Source organism: Phalacrocorax carbo, chromosome 4 (assembly GCF_963921805.1).
Source record: "Phalacrocorax carbo chromosome 4, bPhaCar2.1, whole genome shotgun sequence".
In the NCBI taxonomy this organism is placed as follows: Eukaryota; Metazoa; Chordata; class Aves; order Suliformes; family Phalacrocoracidae; genus Phalacrocorax; species Phalacrocorax carbo.
Genome location: NC_087516.1, coordinates 55,990,411 through 56,014,296, shown reverse-complemented (window position 1 = coordinate 56,014,296; position 23,886 = coordinate 55,990,411). Strand labels below are relative to the sequence as shown.

Below are 23,886 nucleotides of genomic sequence, written 5' to 3'. Positions count from 1 at the left end.
GAGCAACAATAAGAGACTCAGGAGCAGATACGGCTGCTGTACTTCACCTCCACTGAACTTGACTGTGTCTCCCAGGTTCCTGATGGGTGAGGCAACCTGACTGGCACTTGTTTGCAGTGCACCAGAGCTTCTTTGCAGGTGAATATCTTAAGCTGCTTCATTGTGATCATCAAGAGATATGGAAGTGGTGGACATACACAAAGTTAAAATGCTCTTGGGACACACAATGGATCTGGATAGCAGGATGCACTCTTGGAAGCATAGTACAGATGCAGCTAAGGACAATAAAAAACTTGTCAAGGATCCCACACAAGTCCTCGAACAAAAGAAGAAACTGAACCTAAATCTCCAGTCCAGGATTACTGTTTTAATTATTGGACTTTCTAGAAGAAACTATTTCTACATTTTGTTCTTTACTCAGGAGATGTTTCAAACAAAGTTTACCCAGCTGACATCTGACTGAAACTTATAGAATAGGGACGCTATAGCTTAGTCTCTTGAGGTCACTATATGACTATAAACTGCTTGAAGGATAACTGCCATCTTTTAAACATTTGTGAATAATACTCCTTTCAAAACATTTTCTGTCACAGGAAATCACATAGGGCCATGCTCAATACAGTAGTGGGTGATGATATTTCAAGATGACTGACCCTGACAAATACATTACAGCAGGGTAATATTTGTCAAAATCTATTTGGAAAGGTGACTGCTACATTTTCCATGGTAAAAGCATTCTGAAAAAAATGCCTGTTTCTGCTGAAATGCTGAAGTTTAATTGTAAAAGTAAATAGTTGTGTATTTCTTGTTTAACCCGGAACGAAGTTGTGCTTTATGACACTAGGTTAAGAAACCTGCTTGCTGCAATGTTACTTGTTTTCAGAATCTCATTCGATTTTTCATAACATTCATAGAAAAAAAAAAAAGTAGAAACAAAAAGCTATGAAGCTTCCTGCACAGTCTCAAAAAAAGAAATATTAACAGAGCTGTAAGGCCAGAAGCTCTTTCAGTCTGACCACACCATTTCATATCACAGAAAATGGAATCACCAAGCAACTTTTACTTTCAGTCCCTATTTACTAAAAGCACTGTAGTGGTCCTTTAAAAATACAGATTTAAAGAGGAGGCTTATTCCATGAAGAAGATTTAAGAATTCATTCTTTACACTTTGTTTGAATTTGCATAGTTTCAACTTCCAGCCACAGAATATAATTTTATCTATTTTGGCAAGCTTGAAGTGTCTGCTCTCAGAAATCCATCCCCTAAGGTCTTCAGAGTCTCAAGAAGTTTCTCTTAGCCTTGCCTTCGTTACAGTTGTAAACTGGGATTATTACCCGTCCCACTACATGAGAGGCTTTGTAGAACTCCTACCACTCTTTCTGCACTTTTAATAACCCTCCTGCCTTTCCAAAATACTTTTTGAGGAACACAAAACTGTATACAGGGTAGGAGTTCCTTGATACAGTGTATAGGAAAAATAAAAATATCTCACTTGAGATTACCTCAGATATGCACAGAAAGTTCACATTCAGTCTTTAAGGTAAAAGGTCTCATTTTAAGTTCACGCTCAGCTGCATTTCCTTATATTATGATGATCTGCTGGTGTCTTCCACAGCACCCATTTGGCCAACAGCCTAAGTTTCCTCTCCTCTTAGAAGGAGAGCACTGGTGAGGAGTGGTGTACAACTGAACCTCATCCCTGTGTGGACTAGAAGCACCCAAAAGGCATCCGCATATCCCAGAGCAGGAAAGAGCTGCTGGACCCAATGATTCAGGCTCAGTTGCAGAGCTCCCTGTGTGCTGAGCATGGAGGAATAAGTCCTTCAGTAGAAATATTCTTAAAGAGCTGACTTTATATAATAATAATAAAAATACACATAAGGTATAAAGTTCACCCCTGCGCAAATGGACAGTAAGCAGCTGAGTACTCAAGAAATTCTAAAGATAAAAGTGAGGAAGTTGCATTAAAATGATAAAAGAAGATGAAGTAATTCTATTTCCATACGGTACATCTACACCTAAGTTTGCAGCTTTGATCTTAGCTAAGTGTGAATGAGAAAGAGCTTTTAACATGTTTATTGAAGGCTCGACTTCATTTCTTTTTAACTATATTGATTTTTATATATGAGAAAGAAAGCTTTATTTGCTTAAGAAAAGGGAGTGAAATATATCTAATATCACACTTGATGGAAGAAAGGCTCTGCAACATACACCTCATAAAACTTTAATATGGCTGCCGTATCTAATTTGTCTTTTCTACCTGTATACAGAGGGAACAGTCATACTATTGAGAAGACACTCGTATGAGCACGGTATTTCATGCTGCAGTTTAGTGCAATGTTTATTGGTTTGAAGAAAGAAGCTAGTGCTACCAAGTTACCTGTGGGAATGCAAATGTGGGTTTGTTTTGAATTATATGCTTGTATGTTTTTTCTGCCATTGATCTGCCTTCTAGATTGAGAGTTAACTTTGATATTAAGCAGGACTGTGAGACCTACATCTGACTTCCCCAAAACTGTATTAAAAGGTGAAGTATTAATATTTTGAAATGCTTGCCTGACTTTAAATGTAGAGTCAAAGTCTACCCTAGGAACAGTTATAAATCCCCTATCTAAAATCTACTCCATGTGCCTTTAGCTTTTTCATGTTAGACAATGTTTTTGCCTTCAGAAATTTTATTAAGATGTAAATGCTTGAATGCAGCTTACTTGAAAATTAAAGCCCACCCAAAACTCTGCCTTCAAAACAGTACCATTTTAACCTGAAACAACAAAAGCTGAAGTCTAGCTTTAATGCAACACTACCCAATATTGAATACACAATTATTCTTAACTTTCAGTTTTTTCCCCATCATTATTTTCATCTCTCACTGAATATTTCTTTGAAGTTACTGCACTTGGAATATAACGTAACTTGAGATTAATTTTGTTCCCTTGAAAGTTAATGTAATAGAAACTATCATATCCTGACAAAATTAAGCCATGCTTCAACTACTCCTACTTGGAAACTGACTCAAAGGTAGCAATGATATGTATTATTAGTTCAGCAATGAGAAACAGTAAGAGAATTTATGCAGTCATCCATAACCTAAAAGGGTTCTTCTCACAAACAAAACTATTCTCTAGTTACTGGTGTGTGGTTGTCCAAAAAAAAGCACATCTTGTGAAACATACCATCTGAAGCCTTCTTTGAAAAGACCTGCTGAATCTTATGAGAACATCTTTGCAGGCTAGTGTGGCCAAGCAGGAATCAAGAACTTGCATACATAAGGCATAAGAACATCATGTTTATGGCAACAATTAAAATATATAGTATGGAGGAAAAAAAAGGCAACTATATTAGAAAGTGAAAGGAAATCTCAAGAACTCTATTGCACTAAACACATGAGGAAGGCAAAGGAAACAAATCAGAGATTGGGGGCTGGTGGCTACTCTTAAACAGGTACCTCAGTTCGTGAATCTTGCAATCTTGTAAAAGACAATTTCTGTGTGTTTAGAAGTGAGCAAGAAGTACTTGGTAACACTCATCTTAGATAATGACACTGCTAGATTCAGAAAAGGAAGTCCTCTGCACAGATGCCAACTTATTCCCTGCCTTTTAAAGGCTTAATGTTTGTAGATGATTGTGCTTTACTTCTAGATATCCGTGTTTTACTACAGTTTTTCCAGCAAATCAGCATTAACATACTTTGACTTAAATAAGGCTGATTTAATTTAGGTTAGGGTTTTAAAAGTGGCTCTACAGTCCCACTGCCTTAGGATGCTTTGGTAAAAAAAGGAAAGTGACACTTGAACACTGATGTTTACCCAAGTTTTAATTGAAAGATGGATGATCATATTTCTCAGGGTCATCCACAGCCTTCTCCAGTTAGGGTGCTGGAGCACAACAATGTCATTCCCTGTTTTTCACTCAGCTACCCAAGAATTCCTATAACCACACAAGCCTGCCACAGTCAACCCTAATGAAAAAGTAATCCAAGTCTGTTTACAATCCTTGACTCAATCGCATTAGCTTCTGATATCTGTGTGAAGAAAACTCCCTTTTACATTGTTCTGAAATGCTAAGTTGGGAAGGAAGAGGATCAACTGCTAGTGAAAAAAGAAAATTCATCCCTTTTATTTCTTCCTATCACAGGTGTGTGTCCTCAGGTGGGGAAGGGGAGGTTGTTTTAATATTTTTTTTTAAATGGCAGTCTTAAAAGGAAAGACATTTGAGAAAGAAGCGTATGAACTCTGTCAGTATGTAGTGAGCTACCGCCCATCAGCAAAAATTTGTTAAAAGTACAGTTGCTGAATATCTCAATGGAAAAGTGGAAAAGCACAGAATGGAAGCTATTTTTCACTTTCTCGTAATATATTGATGTAAAATTGGGGCAACATAAGCAATACCAAATGACATCCATTGAATCTTTAATTCTTTTGTGAATAGCAGGCTACACTCTCCAGGATTACTATGAGTATCTTCCCATACTAAAAACTTAGACAAAAAGAAGTGCTACTTTTTCCCAGGCAAGGAGAACCAGGGTAAGGAAATTCAAGATTTTAGAAGTCAGCCACACTCATCTGACTAGACTTTTATGTATCTTAAGATTCTAGTTTCACTGTCAAAAATCAATTGCCTCCCAAGGTGAATGCATAACATTCTCCCATGAGTCCCCATTCCACAGAAACATGCCTTCACCTAGAGAGTCTCTAGTCCATGGTTTTTAAAACCACTAGGGTGTGAAAAAAATGTCTGTTTTCCCTCTGAGGCATTTCCTCTGCTTTCCCTTCCCTCCACATTCCTTTCACCCTGTATGGGTATAGTCAAGGGTCATGACACATTGACCAAAAGAAATGGAGCATGAGAAACATAAGGAAGCATAAGAGACCCAGACTCCCATCTTTGCCTGGAGATTTGCAAAACCTGTCTTCTAATCTCAAGAAGATTCATTTCCATTTGGGGTGTATATAGGATGAGAACGGCAAGCATACATACTAGTTCAGATGAGACTCCAGAAACAAAAGACCTTTAGTCTCTTGTCCCCTTTGCAATCTCTTCACAAAGATTCAGCCATTCATCTCTTCATATTGCTTGCTCTGGTCACTTAAAATGATATAATAAGGAACTATGGAAAATTTTCACTAGTACTTCAAACAATCCCTGCAATTTAACATTTGGAAACAGAATGAGAGCATTTAATTCTGCACTAATCAGTGGCCTTAGTTTAATGAACTGACACTCACCCCTCCAGAAGGCATTGATTTTCCCAGTCAGCACACCTGACATGCATCCAGTAAATGTATCTCAAAATGCATCTCTAGCTCTTGGTTGCTGGAATTCTGCAAGGCAAATCCCCTGAAGCAAGCCAAAATGGATTCATTGCAGGGAGGACAGCAGAAAGCACTTTAGAACTACTTGGAGATAATGGAAAATATTTTCAAGTAAGTCATGTTGCTTCTCAGAGGCGTTCCACTAATGGAAATGAAAATTATAAAAGCCTGCTTGTAAACTTTAGAGTGAGATCACAAAGTAGCTAAATTGCTGCAGCACTGTGGCACACCTGTTTCAATTAAAGCAATTATCCTAAAGCATGGGACATTCCTGCCATCACTGTATCAGCCAGCAGAGCGGCTGCACTTCTGTTCTCAAATGGCTATTTAACTATCATGTAATAAGAACATTTTCATTGTTTATGTACCTTCTGTTGCTAATTGCTAAATTGTGTGTGAAAACAAATACTTGCTCTAGCTGTATAAAATCAAGCCTCATGTCTTCATCATTCTCACTAAGCTTAGTGAGGTCGGGAGGGGGCAAAATGAAGTTCTACAGAGAAGAACAATTTTCCTGTGAATGAGATGAGTTTAGGCTTGATCTTGTTGGCTTTCCCTGTAAAGCCATTCCATTGACCTTCCCTACAGGAACACAGAGCCAAATAAGTTCCTGGGATACCTTTCCACCACATGGACCAGACCCAGGTAGACTAGAAAGATACCTGACTATCAAACCTGACAAAGCTAACATTATGCCCAAAAAACTGTTTCTCCTCAAGAGTAATATAGCCTCATTCCCTGATTTAGGGAATCCCTCCCTTTCTCTGATCTGTTCTGTGAATACATATACAAGTATAATGATTACCACAGTACCTTCACCTGTAGAGGCCTTGGCCATCCACAGCTGAATACCTGCTGATGGACAGGTGCTGTCATTCCTAATGAATAAGACTAAACATGAACATGGGATATAGAGATCAGAACTCAGTTCTCTAGTTCAAGGTACACCTTCTCCGTTATCACCATCATAATGAGGCAAAGTTTTGCGTCATTACAGTCACTTCCTTGAGAGCAAATCACACCTTTGGTAGATTTTAGCAGAATACAATCAGGTAATTCAGAAATGCTTTAGGCAGGAACAGAACAAGTCCTGAAGAGAAAAATATACCATAATCACAGTATAAAGAGCTGAACTAATACACTACTTTTTTTTACAATTGCTGTGGAACAAGTCTTTAAGGTCACATGAAAGCCTGAACAAGCTGTATCAGGTTTGTATTAACTGATGCTATTTGCTATTAGAAACAACCACTACCTGAAGCTTTCCCTTACATTATCACTATAGCTGTAGTCCTATAAACATTTTTAAAAATTTCAATTTCAAAATTTCACTGTTCGGGTAGACCAAAGTGTCTTTTTATTTATTGATTGATTTATTAAATTTCCAGTGTTTCTCTTATCAGGATCTCTCTAGATGCACCCATCCTGACTTACTGCAGGGATTTTTGGGTTTACTATCACATTTAAACTCTGGTCATTTAAATTCAACTTCATGGTTTCTTCTTCTGCCTTCTGTTGCTTTTTTCCTCTGCCACCTTTGATTCCATTGTTACTTCAGTTTCTTGCAAATTCTTATCTCTAATTCCTTCAAAATAAGAAGCAGAGAATGGAAAACATGTTCTGCAGATATTAATTAGTGCTAAGGGCAACAGTTTCATGAAATACAGCATATGTACCTCTATCACAAGAGGACACACCCCAGAATATGGTGTGCATACAACAAAACAGAAAGCACTGATCTTGCAAGCAATAACAGTTTGGGCAAGTTGCCATGATGTGGGGAGTAGCGCGCTACACACCATAGCACTGCTGTATCAAACAAGGAAGATGTCTTACACATTGAGCAGTGTAATTTGTACAACAGGAACTTAACTTGGCAGATACTGATCATCAACTGCCATTATATGACAATGTTTTTCAATTAATATCACGGCTTGCAATTTCTGCTCAGAGATTTCTGTGTTTCCTGCATTTGTAACATGGTCAAATACACTGAAGTAACCATAGATGACATCCCAACAGTTCCTAAGTTACAGATTGTCCCTGACACAAGAAAGCTGTCTCATAGAACTCTTAGAGCAGTCATAGAATCAAAGAATGGTTTGGGTTGGAAGGAACCTTTAAAGATCATCTAGTCCAACCCCTGCCATGGGCAGGGACATCTTTCACCAGATCAGGTTGCTCAAAGCCCCATCCAATCTGACCTTGAGCACTTCCAATGATGGGGCATCCACAGCTTCTCTGGGCAACCTGTTCCAGTGTCTCACCCATACTTCTTTAGGTTTCTAAAACTATTATGTCTCCTGTGCCACAAGTCAGCAGAATATCCAGAGAGGGCTTCTGACACCCCATCAATCAAATGGCTTGATCTCCTGCTTTTGAAAACGGGTTTTAAACCCATTTTTTAATGCATCTCATTTACTTGAGCACTCATCCAGAAACTAAAACGAAGTGTGAGAAGCAGTTTCTATTTGATGTATAACAAGTCTAAGCTATGAGGCTGTAGAAGAAAGCGTTCTCTGGTTTCAGCTTTTGCCTGGTTTCTTTTGCCCCTTTCTGACAAATAGGTGACAGTCACCAAAAACACCCCTCAAACAATAACAACAACAAAAAAACCCCAAGACAAATCTCTAATCAGTGCTGGACAAACATTTAATATTTTAGTGTTCTTAGCAGCATTCATGCTAATGATGCACACTGAAGGAAGTAAATGAAGTAGCAAATCATTACATAAATATGTGTAGCTTCATAAAATGAGCAATGACAGAGCTAACAGTGAGTTAGAAACCAAGCTAAATAAAACGTTCAGCAACAACTTCAGTAGAAAGCTGACTTCTCTATATTAAACCCACCTCAGCTTCCTCTCTATTGCCTTAAGACAAAGATTTCAGACACTAGCTCTATAACCAACTACTTTTATTTCTGCCCATTAGACAGAAAGAAATCAAGTTAGTCACACGAGTGCCAAGCCTGCTTTTGCATAAATCACCCATAGGATTGAAAAATCAACTGCAATGCCCAAATACCATTAAAGCTTACATGAGATTCAAAAGACATTTTTCCAAGAAGCATATCTCCTCAGTATAGGTTTAACACATGCAATTATCTTCCCCCCCTGCAAAACATAAATTCTCAAATTATTACTGGTCCTAAAATTGGACCAAATTGGAGAGTTACCTGGGTATCAATTCTGGGTCTCCCTCTAGTGGACAGCCCTCACAGATAGGTTTAACATAACTATTACTGCCTTTGACCAAATAGGTTGCTTCCTGGAGATGAACCAATTGGAAATTCTGTATGTTCAGGTTCTTCGAAACAGGTTTACCATACCATACATACCTACCATACTTTACTGTTGCTGCCGTATATTCTCACTGTTGGATAGAAACAGGAAAACTATGTCTGCATAATTATGTAAACTGCAAGAGAAGTATCTCACCGGTATTTTTAGCGTTTCAAGCACACTATGTTCCATTTCTAGTTTGAAAGATACAGAATAGAAAGTGAAAACAAATCCTTATTGAATCATTTCTGAGACCAAATTAAACCTTATCTCACTACAGTCAGTGAATGTTTGTAGTTCAAATATATTAAAACTCAGAAGCTTGAGGGGGACAAGACAGGTCCAGGAAATTATGAATCATCCTGCTTTTTTACACAATCAAGCCACACATTGTTTGACAAAATCTATATGACTAAATTTTTACTTTCCTCTTGAATATCCAGAAAAAGAAAAACCTTACAAGAAAACAGTCTGATGCTGTCATAGGTTTATCACTGTCTTCTTTGTACATATGTTTTCTTAGCTTCTAATCTAAGACTCTGCAAGATACCACAGTTTAACATGCTACTGCATGCCAGCTACTCAGCAATAACTGATTGCATGTTTGGTATAGATATGAAACACAATGTGCAGTCTTACATTTCCTCCTCTTGAAGTTTATATCACCTATGCTCCATCTTCCATTTACTGCAGATCTCTGGTATAACTTCACAAACATCTTAAAATCACACAAAAAAAATCTCACTGCTACCAGAAGGGACAGTCCTACACATCTTTACTATAAAGTTGCTTATACCCATCCCAGCAACTTATTTTTTTCATTTGCCACTTCAATCAGCTTCCCAGCCTGCTTTGCCTTGCAGGTGCCTAAACACTTCTGTTGACAGCAGGGAAAATAAGGCATGGTATAATGTCAAGCCTCTGAAGTTGTTGGGAGGGGAAGACTGCCACTCACAGCAACAGCTCTGGCTTACAGTGAGCCAACATCAATATTCAGTTAAGATCATGAGTATATTTTTAAAACAAATCATATTATTGTCCTCACTTACCAGGCTTTGCCTCACTTTACCGACTGGCCCCAGAGCACATAAAGTACATACCTTTCAGATGAAAGTGAAGTAGAACACGTGCTTCAGAATCACACCTAATGTGCAGCACCTGCTAATGTCACAGGACCAGACTAGAGCAAGTTCAAAATAAGCTCCCTTTGATGTACCCTGCATGGCTCTCAGGACCTTAGCACCTACTGCTGGCCTCTACAAATCTCCTTCTGCAGGGAGCATTATTTACCATTGTGGAAGTAGCCTTACAGCATCTGGGAAACTAAGCCCTGAGAGTGCTCGCTGACTTGGCCACAGCCACTCAATGCTAAACTGCAGTAACATAAGCATGCATCTGAGCTCCCGCTCACTCTTGCACACTTGTGCCAAAGCAGGTACCTCAAGCAACACTTTTGAACGTACACACTTTCACTGAATTCATAGCTGGTACAGGCTGCAATGCCATATGGTCCTGTAGTATTTAATGCACTTATGTACCTGGATTGGCTAATTAGGACTACAACAAAATGAAACACTTATTACATTAGGTGCTTATTATGAAATCAAAATTCAGTGAACAAGATTTCAACAATATACTAAGAATGGAAATATCCAGAAAGAAAAGAACATGTCCAAGAGTCATTTTCAAAAAATGACAGTTGCTCAAATCTCTTGTGAAACTTTTCATCAATCTGATCTTCCAGTGAAAAACATAAATTTATAAAAAGAAAGGAATTTAAGTTTGGAAACATTCCTCTAAAGACTCCTAATGCTTTAATAAAGACTTAGATTCTTAACTATCATTTATCCAGTACTGGATTGTTTCAGTCAAGCCTGTTGTTGTTTTTGCTATATAAGTGTGAAAAATTTGCTCTGTTTTGTTTAGTACACTGAAAAGACTGTTTTGGGGAGATTATGTACATTTTGGCAATTTAAATTTTACAGTGCTCATCTGTGACATAATTGTGGTAAGAGAAATAATATAAATTACTTTTTTATTATTTTAAGTATGGTTAATATTCAATCCTTGATTTCTGATAAAAAGGAGTAGCTTTTCACAGAAGTCTCCAAAACATTAAATGCAATGAATGAGTTGTCACAGCTTCAAGGGATAGTTCTGCCTTTTTATTACGTCATTTAAGGCACGTTTTAAAGAAGAGGTTGTGTACAAAATGAATAATAATGATTATTATACATGTCATCCACAACGAACAGTGCAAGATTTATGGTATACGCTATCTACTTGCAAGCTAAAATACAGCAATATGGATTGCCATTTTAATGAATTCTATAAGCTTCAGTGTTGAAATACAGGCTACAAGTTTGCCAATGAAACACAGCTGTTTTTAAACTCTCATAGAAAACCAACTGACAATAGTGACAAGAGCACTACAAGAAAACAAAAATGAAATGGTCCTGAATGTACCCTGTAAGCAGAAAATACTTCTATTTCCAAACTGATATATGTAGGATCTGCCTTAAACTTTCACAAAAAAAAAAAAATATTTTCTCCAATTCAATCATTACAGGCTGTTTCATGCATTCCAGGCCAAATTGGATTTGGCCTCCTCTAAAATGGTTAATCTTGAGCAGGGGACAGAATTGATAAGGGAGAGAAACAAATTTGGAAGTTTTTATGATAACATTATGGTGTTAAAAAAAATGTGAGTATGAAAACCTTAAAGTTTTTATTAAAAACACTGGAAAAATTTCCTCTGATAGTGCGCAGCAACAAGGCTTCATTGATTAAATACAGCTATTCTGACACACACTAGCTGGGGAATTAGCCTTACATTTTTACAGGGAGGAAGTCTACAGCAATTGGAGATTCAGTGAAATGCTCTAGTAGCAGACATCTTGGGGGAGGGGAGCGTAGGAAAAAAGGTGTAAAAGGTGTATTGAGTTTTCTGGGTTTTTTATTGTATTTTCTAGATAATATTGAACATCCTTTCCAAACAAGGGTTTTTCTATTCTTTGATTCAATATTTATTAAATTTTCTGGTAATGTAGCTGTACTTTTAAAAAATACTACTTAAAAGATTCAGATAAATTTGAAATGTAAATTATCTTTAGGGATTAAAAGTAAGATTGACCTGCTAGAAATTACTTTCTGGACAGAGCTAAAATATTTAGATGCTCATAAAGATGTTTACTCTAGTTTACTTAAAGGCCTGATCAACTTGCTTTGAAGAAAACACAATTTGAGACTCAAATCACATGAATTGTTTATTTCAGTTCCCTCAAACAAACATAATGCATCTGAGAAATAATAATGATCAAACAGTAATTTTTCAGAGGCCTATTTTTTTAAAGTCAGCTCCAAAGTTGTAAACATGTTAGATCTGACTGAGCCAGCTTCTCTTTAAACGCTTGTAACAGGAAGTTATCCTAAGTAGACACAGTCTGCTTGTACACTGGTGACTATATTGGCCACCTTCTTAGGATTTTCCATATGTATGCTCAAGCACACACTCCTGGCTACCATTACATGCTTATCAGTCGTAACTGAATTATGTGAATGCTATTGCAAACACTTAAAAAAAAATAATCTTAGTAACAAACCCTTAGAGAAATCACTGGGTGATGAAGGATTTTATCCTGAATACTGCGTATCTTCCAGTTTCCCACTGTATTTCATATTTTTAAAAGGAAGCTAATTAAAGTCAGATGATATCGGTGTTTTTCTGTTTGTACGGTTTTGTTAATAAAAAAAATTATTTCCATCAGTCGTGCATATTATATTTTAACAAAGAGCAAGTGCCCAGGTCTTTTCAATCACATAAGTCTTAATAAATCAGAGGAACACCACACTTGTAGCTTCTGATAAAAGTACTGCTTGTTTTCATTTACTGCCCACTATCACATTAGCATTAAACAACTCTGAAGCCTGTACTGTATTTAGCCCTTCACTTTTCCAGAAGACACAAATGTTACTTAAGATGGGGGCTTTTATTTTCAGTCCTCAAATGGCTCTAAATTGTCCTTGTTCAATTATTTCCAGGCATACTATATTTTTTCCTTTCAGCTATTTATACTGTAAATGTTTCATGAATAAATTAAAATTATGAATAATAGAAGGGTGCACTATATGAAAATATGTTTAACATATGTATTATTCAATTTCTTAAAAGTTCAATTCATAAGTGCCATTCATTTTTCTATTTTTCCAAAAGCTTCTAGAATTTTTCATATTTTCCATTAGAAAATAAAAAATGCTTACTATTTCAGTCATACTGCTAATCTGATATTAAAAAAACACCATTTTTATTGCCTAAACAAACTTGAATTATTTATTCTTCATGAGTTAACACTCCCCCTGTGCCATAGAGAACAACTGAAAAATGCAATATTCGGGGGGGGGTTTTTTGTTTATTTGGAAGAAATTCTAATAATAAATAGCAAGTGAAAATATCATTACTTCATTCCATTTTGACAGGAAAATAGCTTGCATTATTCAAGAAACAGAACACAGGCACGTCCCCAACACTGAGAAGCTTAGGAGGGTAAAGTACTTTAGGGCATGAACTGAACTGAATGTGCATTCTCACACAAGGACCTGAATGCATTAAAGAGCCTTTGACAGGATCCCAGTCAGGTTTGGGCAGGGGCAGTGTTGCTTATCTTTTAGACTGACATTATCTTTATTTCTTGTAAGAAAAATCTTTTATCTGGTTAATACAGTATGTCTAGAGCAGGGGATCTAGGATCAGGTATTAGCTCCTGCATCCAGCTGCACCTTCATTTGGTGTGAGGGCAAAACTTGGGTATCCATGAAAACTTCTTCCCACCTCTGATTTTGGTTTCCATAGAAAAGAAACCCAACAATTTGAGCTGGACAGGAGCTGTGGCACACTTCAGCAGAAGTACCAGACACAGCCATAAAAGTCACTTGGCTAATGAGATGATGTTTTCCTTGTGGTTTTAACAGTTTTTGCTAAATAGAGAAAGATGGAGAACCTTATAAGAATGCAGTGTCCTCATTCCTTTCAAATGCTTTACCCCAAACTCATGTGCAAAATCAGAAAACTGCTAGACATGTTTCACAAGGGCAAAGAGAAGAACAAGAAATGTGTGCAGGACTCTCGGACTTCAGAGGTAGAGGAAGAAAAGTTTTTGTGTGAGATGAAGGAAATAAGAAATAAAAACATCTACTAAGACATTCTAGTAGAAAAGAGGGAAGACATTTGCAGTTCTTTTTTTTCAGCTCTGAAAATCTGCAAGATTCACTTGAAGAAGTTTACAAGTAGGTACAGAGGGGAGAAATACAGAACTTGACAAAGGTATTGCATTTCAGCTTCTTAGTCTTAAATGAATTGTCCCTAGTTCTTAAACACAAGCAACAGCAGTTACGAAAACCCCCACTCCCTTTCTCTAAAGAACATCTTTAGGTATATGCATGCACATTGCACTTGTCACTTGCAAAGGAACTATTTAAAATGCCAACAGATCAACAGTGAAGTCTCAACAATTTTTCACCCATTTTCTTTTGCTTGCTTTTCTTTTTTGATTTCCTGATTTTAGTGTTGTATTTATTAATAACAACAATGAAATATTGCAGTATGAATCTGTACTTGATACACACATAGATCTCAGCTGTAGCAGTAAAACTATGGGGTATATCAAGACCGCTGGATATGCTAGAGACAGCATTTCCAAGAAAAGCCCACTACTCTTAATACCTCTTTTGAGGAACCTGCTACTGCATTGACCACTAGGAAGGTGGACTATATGCTTGTAAAACCTCCTCCTTTTTCATATGAGCATCTTCTAAGAGTTTATCTGGACAGGAAAGCTAAGCCTTACACTGCACATTGCAAACTACCACTGTGCCCAAATGCTGCACAGATGCTCAAAAAAGACTGCAAAAATTTGAATAGGCTTTGAAATTTTTTTTCCAGTTAAAAGCAAACATTACTATTTTACATTAGTACTGTGATATCTTCATCTTTTTTTTTTTTTTTACTTAGAGAGATAAGGGTCTTGGGTTTGTAGCATTAAGACACTCATATCTTGGGTATCATTCCTAATTAACTATGTCATTCTTGGACAAGCTGTTTAATTTAGGACACCAATTATCTTAATTTTTAAAAAATATATTACCATAGTCTTAAAGTGAGTCATTCAACACCAAGATAACATAACAAGTTCCCTTCCGTGCAGCACCCCACCCAAGGGAATTCTTATTGGTAGGACTATCATGTTCTTTCTCTAGATTTAGTTTTGGATCTGTCTGCACAGCAAAGAACTGCTGTATGAAGACTTACCCTTTGCTTTTTTCAGACTATTACAGCACCCTGAATATTTGACTCTTTCTGCCCTCACCAGAAGTACATTTTATTTATTTGCTTAAAAAAGTATGGGAGCTGTAATTAGGTGTACTCACAACAAATTTTGCTCTTATCTGATAGAACACACAAATGTGTCTTCTGCACATGCCTGAAGAGTAACAATAGTTTTCCAGCCTTTTATATACAAATAAGAGAGATACTACTCTAACAATGATGTTCAAGTCAATTTTATAAACAGGCAGCAGAAGCAAGTCATTATAAATACAGAAACAAATAAATGTAATGTTATCTTTTAATGTTTTGTTTCCCCACAAGTTGAAAAGTACTGCCCTGAAAGTTCTCATGCAGCTTATTAGTTAACATTTAGGTTTACGGCAGACCTGCATACTTTCAGTAACCACATTACCCATGCTTTTGAAAAATCATGACATCTTTTTTAATAAGAACTGTCATTTGCATATATTTTTGAAGTACACTGGTACTATATTCGTTATCAAAAAGGAAGGAAGAAAAAAGTTTGCTTTCCTTTTGTAATTGCAGGTACAGAGTACTGCGTACCTTAGGGTTTGAACACTCCGAATCAATGCTCAGATGGTATACTAGTAAAACACTGTTCTCTGATGAAAGTAGTAACTGAGTATCAGTGAACGCTGATATTCCGAGTAGGCTATACTCAGGCAGTAACTGTATTTCCTATAGCTATGTTGTGAGTTCTCATTTATCATAAAAGTGATTTCAAGATACTGCTAAACTGAATTGTACTTACTGTTGTAAATGTGTTTTTAATAGTACGTAATATTTGGCAATAATGAAGATTCATTAGTTGGCAATTGATCGTATAATAAAAACAACTGCCCATCACCCCTAAGCTTACAAGAGGCAATGAACCATAGCCACCAACTGCAGCTATTTATAAACAACTGTATAAAGTTTCAAGATGTTTACAGCTGTTAAGCATGTGATCCGAAAGCAACAGGGTGCTTTCCAAACTCAGCTATACCTCTGCTTGAGCTATCTCGGTGTCAAACATGTGTAAATCTTATTTAATTGTACACAGACTTACATAAACAGTGAAAACCAAAGTAATGATGGGACTGCTTAAGACCGGGTTGCTTTCACTGTCAGGCCTACGACAGCACAAATTATATTCTGTGGCTTAATACACAGCCTTGCTTTCATACTATGCAGGGAGCCAATAAACACTAAATAATCAATATTATGCCATGAAATAGATCCCAATTTAAAATTTAGCTCTTGGTATTTGTGACTCCCTTCTTATTTTCATGGCAGTTTCAAAATGCCTGAATATTTAAATTACCATTCTGAACTTATTACTTTTGTTTATATTAAGAAAACCTAGCCATTTATCATGTTGCAACTCTCTGATTTTAATTTATACAAAACGTTAGGGCAACTTTATTTTTTTAATGATAGCCAGAAATGAGTGGACCTCCTAAGAGGATACAATTATATCCGAAGCTATTGCCGCTGTTTGCACTGTGGCACTTAAACTTATTAGAGGAGTGTGTAGAGAGTCAAAATATTCTTTATTACCTACAAGCAAATAAAGGAGTATATAAGCTAACCAAATGCTCAAAGACCAGCTTCAGGAGATATACAGCCAAGAAAACAGTGACCCTGTAGTTCTTGAGTCCCTGGGCACAAGTGTTCTTTTTAGAAACTGAGATCGCTGCTCTTTCTTTCACCTTTGTTGTGGCATCAGTGATAGAGTTTTTCAGATGTGGGTGGTCAATTGCTTGTATGCAAACTTCAGTAATCACTGCTTGCAACAGAAGGGAGACCCAAGAGGATTAGCAACAGGAAAACATCTTGTTAGGATCAACTTTTGAATCCGAATCAGCAACCCAACACTTCTGACGACAAATGATAGCTCTGTGTTAATTATAAGGTACTTGAGTTTCAAAGCTTAATGGATCCCATTTTAATTTTTCCTCATACAATATTTTTTTAACATGAAATTCTAGTTTCTAGCCAACAGACTCGCCTGAAGATGTTGCATCTGGAGTACACACCAGAATAACTTCTTTATCCACGGTGAAGATTTCCATTGCTACATTTTAAGGAGACAGACGTCAGCTTTAAAATATCTGAATATTATACTGAATATTATATTTTTCTTTCTCACTGCAGAAACATCAAAATGTTTCCTCAATAATAAAAATTAGGAACTTCCTTTCAGAATAATAAGATTGTAAACAGATGACAGCAGCTTTCACAGCACTTTGTTACTCAAATTACTAATATGTTATTATTAGTAATATTAATTATTCATATTATGTTATTGCTGAACCTGCTTCAGAACTCCACCACTAGACTCCTCAGATTTTCAATCAAATAATGCTCCGAGACTATTTTGTCCCTAAAAAGTGAGGAGTTTAAAATTATTTAAGGCTACCAAAAATTCAAGCAATCCCCAATTCTTGAGAAAAACAAAAATCAAGTATTACGTGTGTCTATTCACTGGCTAGATTCTCTCACAGGATGTCTGTCATGTAAACACTGTCCCAGAAACAGTTGGAGGCACAGAAACATACATCACTTAAATAAAAAGCACACAATGGAAGACCTCAGTGATGTTATTTATGTTCATAAGTGTGGTGAGGGGTGATAACTTGTTAATGGCTGTGCCATGTTTGAGCTATCCCATCAGTGGCTCCTGCCTCAAGTGAAGACAGGTGTCATCAAGGATCATGCATTACGGACATTTTATCTGTACTAGGCACGTGGAATTTGCATAAAGAAGTTCATCTAGGCTAGGGTTTCCTACAAAGTACTGACTAGTACCAAGTCTGTCTCTCCCACCAAGCACCCCAAACAGTTTTCAGACTTCAGCTAGACTAGGCTTTGGCCATCCACCCAAAGCTACTTCAATACCTCACAGCTAATGGCCCATCAGGAGAAAATGGACCTCTTTTCACTGTGGAAACAAAAGCTTGGTGCTGTGGTAAAACTGCAAGAGAGAAGAGAGGTATCTATGCATGGTGGCCCCAGGTGGATGAGGCTTGCACAGAGCAATACATGAAAAAAATGACGGAGACAAATGATGAGAGAGTAGAAGGCTAGCACATCCACTGTTGGCTGAACCTACAGTTACTTGTTTCTCTGTCAACGCCAACATGGGGAACTGGCTGCAAGCAGCTAGGAAAACAACCATCCTTCTTTGGTGTTCTTACATATTTGCTCAGCAATTACTGCAGCAATTTCGCATGCATACTCAGGATCTGACTGCCTTTATTCACCAAATGCCAGACTTTAAACTGGATGTCAGGTCATGCACAATTGCATACAGTCATTTATATAAAGTGATTACTAAACAAACACCTGTGATTATCAGAATACAACTGACCCTTCACATCTAGAAATATCTGTTTGCCTAATAACTGGGATAGTACATGCACATTTAAAAATGCTATTAAATGTCTCGTTTTGCTCATGCAGACTACTTTTTCCTTAAGGAAGCCTGTAATACTGCAAGTCAAGTCTAGACAGAAAAATCCTATCTGTCAAAGGCTAGATACTAGTCAAATAATTATATCCGTTTTCCAACCAGCCTTGGGTAGAAAGCAAAGCAGTCCTGAGTTTTGATATTTTATCTGCAACTAACTTATTCCACAACAGCTGCGAAAGTCACTTTGCCTTCCTTCTCTAGTGGTTTCATTTGTACAATGAGAATAGTAGGTAGAGAGATGGCTTGCAATGCTACTGTCATTAGAATGCTGTATTTGATAATTAATACCTAATATGGTTACTTTGATGTCATAAAATAATACAAAGCATTAGGTACTCTAAAAATAATCAAAACCAAAACCCAAACCCTGTCTTGACAGCTGAAGCAGTCATTTAAAATGCTGAACCAGAACAGTAAACCAAAGCACCGAGTCACCTTTACACAGTCAGGCCTTCAGATCTCTCTTTCTTGATTCCTCATTCATAAAACAAGGATAAAATATTATCCCGACTAATAGAAGAGTCACAAACACAAACCCGAGCTCCCTACTGCAAGCAAGTCGAAACTCTTGACATTTGGCTGCATGTCTTTCATTTCCCCTTTATTGAGCACCCAGCTTTGCAGTCATGGGTTTGATTTACGTGTTGCTGAGCCTTGCAAATGCACATGAAGAAAACGGGAGCAATAAATACACAGTATTTCTGTGAATACGGAAACATGACCAGGAAGAACAAACAGAGGGACAAGGAGTCAGGGGTTCCTGGTTTAGATTCAGGACGGCCTCTGATTTACATGTGACTTTCATAAGTAATTTTCTCTTTTAATCAATTTTATCCACCAATAAATGAGATGGTAATACATTACAATATTATGAAGGGAGTAACAAAATACACGCTAACAATTTTGAGGCACACAGATAATGTAACAAACACCAAGGAAACATAAATAAGGAAATGAATATTTCTGTGCAAAGTCTGGCAGGGTTTTGCAGTACAGTATAAAATAAGGCTGGACCCCATACTGAATGGTGAGAGGGTGAAAAAGGATGATCAATTTTTAATTAATTACATAGCATATGATTGGCCAATTAAGAATAACCCAGAGTGGATATGCATGTAGGACAGAATTAACATTGCTCATACAACTTTTATTCATTCATTTCCTACGTTTTTGGTGCCAGACTTCCTACTTCTCAGAAAAGTTACACTGTGTACTGCAAGACAATAAGAGGTGCCTTGAATACCACTTGCAATTGAGGACTATTTTCAAGGAAAAGTTGCCTAAACTGTCTTGAGGTACGAAGAACAGCTGCCTCAATAAAAACTCTGGTATAATTTGTCACGAAGACATGCAAACAGGTGACATGAGTTGAAATACCAAAAGGAAAAGAAAACGGTTTTTTGGACTAGCTATGCTAACAGGGTATGTACCCAATAAGCACCCAGCTTTATCAAGAAAAAGCAGTCAATATCTCACGTAAGTTTCTCCACTCTCCAACACGACACTTGGACAACAACCTAGGGCAGCAAAAGCACCTCCCCGCGAGCAGCGCATCTCATCCCATTTCCCCACAAGGATCTCACCTCACAGCCCTGCTTCCACCCTTCACCAACAGCCCCCCGCGGGCAGCCCTAGAGAAAACCACCGCATCCGCTCCGCCAGCACGCCCTCCTTCACGCCCAGCCCTTAAAACAACACCCTCCTCTCCCACGAGGCCCACCCGTGCGCGGCGTGTGTTAGCCCGGCTGCCGGCCCTGCCCCTCCGCTCGCCCCTCGGCCGTGGGATGGCGGCATCCTGCCCTCCCGCCGACGGCTGATTGCAACGGACGGGCCGGCGCGCGGCCACCCTCACGCCCTCGCCGCCCCTCACCGACCCGCCTCCGCCGCTGCTCCTGCCGCCGCTCGCTCGCTTGCTCGCTCGCTCGCCCCCGGGCCAGTGGGCGCTGTCCCCGCCGCCGAGGTCGCTGCCGCCGGGCCGGAAGCGTGGGGCCGCCCCCGGCTCCTCCCGGCCCTGGGGCTCCGTGGCCCGCCCCGGCCGCCCCCCCGTTTCCATCCCCGGCGGGAAGCGTCGCCACCCGCCTCTGAGGCGGGAGTTTGAGGGGATCCCCGCTGAAGCCCCCCTCCTCCCTCCGTTAGACGCCGCAAGAGCCCTCGGCCGTCGAAGTTGGTTGGCTGGGGAGAGAAAATGAGTAGAGCCTTCCCAGTTCTGCAGTTTTGGGCTCTGGTGAGGCATGATTAAACACCTCCGCTATGTTATGCCATATATTTCTTTTTTGATGTGGCACGGAGGAAAACCAAAACCTAAATGAGTGAGACAAAGCAGCCCATGAGAGAGACTGCAAACGCTTAAGCTCGCTGCTGTGCTGGCCACCAACTCAGTCAGGAGCCATTGATCAAGGTAGCATCTTTCAAGTTCAAAATAAAGGCCAGACCCACCAGGAGGAGCTGGAGTTACCCCTTAAAATAGGATTACAGGAAAACTGCAAGTACCTTCTGGAAGAAAAAAATGTTCATTTGGTTTCCAAAGGAAGCGAAGCTTGTCCAACTGCACTTCACGCATGGGTGTGTGCTTCTTGCCTGTCTGAACTTCTGTGTTCCCTTTCCCTACCAGAACTTTAGTGACTTGTGGCTGATTTTAGTGAAATTTGTCAAAGGTTTTAAATATCTCAAAGGTGAAGCTGCTATGTATCAGTTTCAGGAATGTGGGTGGCCAAAACAGAGAAGACAAATGCTCAGCTCTGCCTGAACTGAAGGAAAGGCTGCAGTGTGAATTCAAGCAGTGTTAGGGAAAGGAAAATCCACATAGAGGCAGGCTTTATAGATGCCTCAGCATGACAAAACATTCACGGTTTGCAACCGGCCACAAACCACCAATCTGCAGGAGGCTAGGCTCAGTCAAAGAACTGCTTCTGTAAAGCCCTTGCACACTGCAGGGACCATGTCCAACCAAAATATGTGAAAAGCCTGCACCATTGTGAGCTGTTCCTGTTTCTGTCATTACACAGGTACATACTTGGTTTTTATTTGGTATGGTTTGGGGTTGGGTTTTTTTTTCAGTATACTTTTGCTGATGACTGAGTGGTTTTGGTGAATTTCTGGCTAGGCTTGGCCTACCACACAGAGGAAACTTCTAACTACATATGCACAGGGAAAATCCAGACTAGAGCCAATCATGTCAGTCTACACATACACTGGGAAGAGCATGGAATACCTCCCATTGTTCCTTTCTGCTCATTTTTCACTTCAGGTTTCATTAATTGAAGTGACAGGTACCTAGGCAGTACTTCATTCCAGTACTGTACTTTTTGATGCAGGGGACGCAGTGCTAGAGTGTCAGTAATCTTGAGTCATGAGCAGGAAGGAGATATCTTATAATGGAGGAAGCAATATGTCAAAGATAAAACATTTGGAAATATTGTATTTGACTATTTTGCGAAGGCAATAAGGATTGCTGCTTCTTAAAAGACAGGTCAGATAATGTGATTGGTTGTTGTTGGGATCATTTAGTAGTCTGAACTGTGATGATCTTCACTGTAGAGATAAGAATTCATAAAATGAAAGAAAGATAACTATAAACATATTTAAATATAAAAATAACTAAAATGGAACTTGGAACTCTGTCATTACAGTAAAACCAAAACAAAATTCAGAGTTTTTCTTGGGTGTTAGAATGAGGGACAAAATGGAATTGTGATAGGCCAATTATTTACATTTTGAGAGGAAAGAAAAATAAGCCAGCACTGTGGAATTGAGTCCTAAAAGGAAGAATAAGATTTGCTCTACTCATATTTTAAACCAAACAACAGGCAGGCTTCTACTAGTCATAGAAGCGTAAGCCTTCAGGAGGTGCCAAAAGCAAGAAGCTCTGCTCCACACAGAGGCCTTGCTGGAGCATTGGGCAATGCACATGGTATGTGCGAAGGCTTGCAATGGTATGGGCAAAATGTGTGTTCTCATCCAGGGGGAAAGGAGGAAGCATGGTGCTAGGTGTAGGGTGATCCTGATAAGGCTGGAAGGAGACCATCTGGGACACGTTGCTGAGAAAATGAAGGTAGAGATGGAACGTACTGCAGGAGTTTTGCTTTTAGCTCACAGTTTAATGGAGGATAAAACTTGATGAGGATTGTGGCAGTTTTAAGAAGCACTGTCTGGTGTGATGCAGATTGTTTGTCATGGTATGTGCACTTTAACTTCTACCTGCTGACCGTTAGGCTGAATGTGTTGGGTCTGTGCTTTCAGTTGCTCCTGACTGAGCCTTTGCTACTGAGCTGAATGAGTTCTGGCTTGAACACTGGGTTTTCCTCAGCTATGTTGCTGCAATCAGTTTTTGAGACCGTGATACTGGATTTCCCTGGCCTGCCCAGGAGAATGATGAGAACAACAGGGGTAATGGTGAGTATGGTGCTGGTTTCTCTTTGCAGCTCAAGACAGTATTCAGTATGGTGAGGCCTACAGCCAGCAGCCTTATTTCTAAGAACAAAGCAGCTGAATTTTCTAACTGCAGGGTTACTGCCATCAATTTATACTTCTTCCTATACCAGCCGGTCATGAAGGTTTTCTCTGGTGAGGTGTAATGTCTGCATATGACTAGGTATTGCTGCCAGTGCCATTTCCAGCAAAGACTGCTGCTGACAAACTAAGTTTGCTGTGAAGTCTCTCACATCAAGGTCTTCTCTACAAGCCCAGGAGAAGAAGTAGGCTTCCCCAGTTCTTCAGCCTCCTAATGACTGCCCTTTCTATGTATCATAAAATCAAGGAATTTATAATTCATGCCAGAGGTCTAAGAACACTCACTGTTTCTAGGCAAGGAAAATCTAGTTAAATTATTAAGCAACCTCAGCACTTATCATGAAGCTGTGCTATATTAGGGGGAAAACAAACAAAAAACCCATGTTGAAACATGAAAAAAACATGTCTTGGGAATGACGTCAGTGTTGTGTTCAAGTTGTCTGGGTGTCCTCAATATGAATTTAAAGCTTCAATTTTAATAAATTTACTTCAAGTGTTATCTTTCCTCCAAACATCCTAGATTGATTACACTCATTTGGGGATACTTACATACTTCTGTAATGCTTTTTAGCTATGGTTTCTCACTGATCTTCTCAAAACTAATTCCTTGCTAATTTTGTTTTTCATTTCGTGAATGTACTGCTATTGTTGGAATAGTGGCTTCTTGTTTAGAAGTAATTAATATTCAATACATTGCCAGTTTAATTTCCTACATATATACATGTTCATTTCCTACAGGTCTGCTAAGGTTTGAACAACTTTTTGGCTGTTAAAGAGCTTAAAGTTGTCTTGAAAGATTTATTTGTAGTTCATTATTAACTCTTAATTTTACTTGCAGCTTTCTTTGTAAAATCCACTGATAAAATTGCTAGCTTATACTACAATACAGGTAGTATTGCTATAATCACCAATATAAGCAGTTGGTAGTATTGCATTTGAGATGATGCTGTTTGGTTTCGTATTTTAGCAGGGGTTTGCATGTATG

General features: G+C 38.5%; 1 protein-coding gene across 2 annotated transcripts in view; it reads right to left on the bottom strand.

The window, feature by feature from the left end:
* BANK1 (B cell scaffold protein with ankyrin repeats 1) overlaps positions 1–20,375 on the bottom strand; it is a 154,170-nt gene extending 133,795 nt beyond the window's left edge. For both annotated transcript variants that reach the window (XM_064450025.1, XM_064450026.1), the window contains exon 1: positions 20,267–20,375. The gene's annotated coding sequence lies outside the window, so the exon portion shown is untranslated. The remainder of the gene's footprint in view (positions 1–20,266) is intronic.
* Between the last annotated feature and the right edge of the window lie 3,511 nt (positions 20,376–23,886).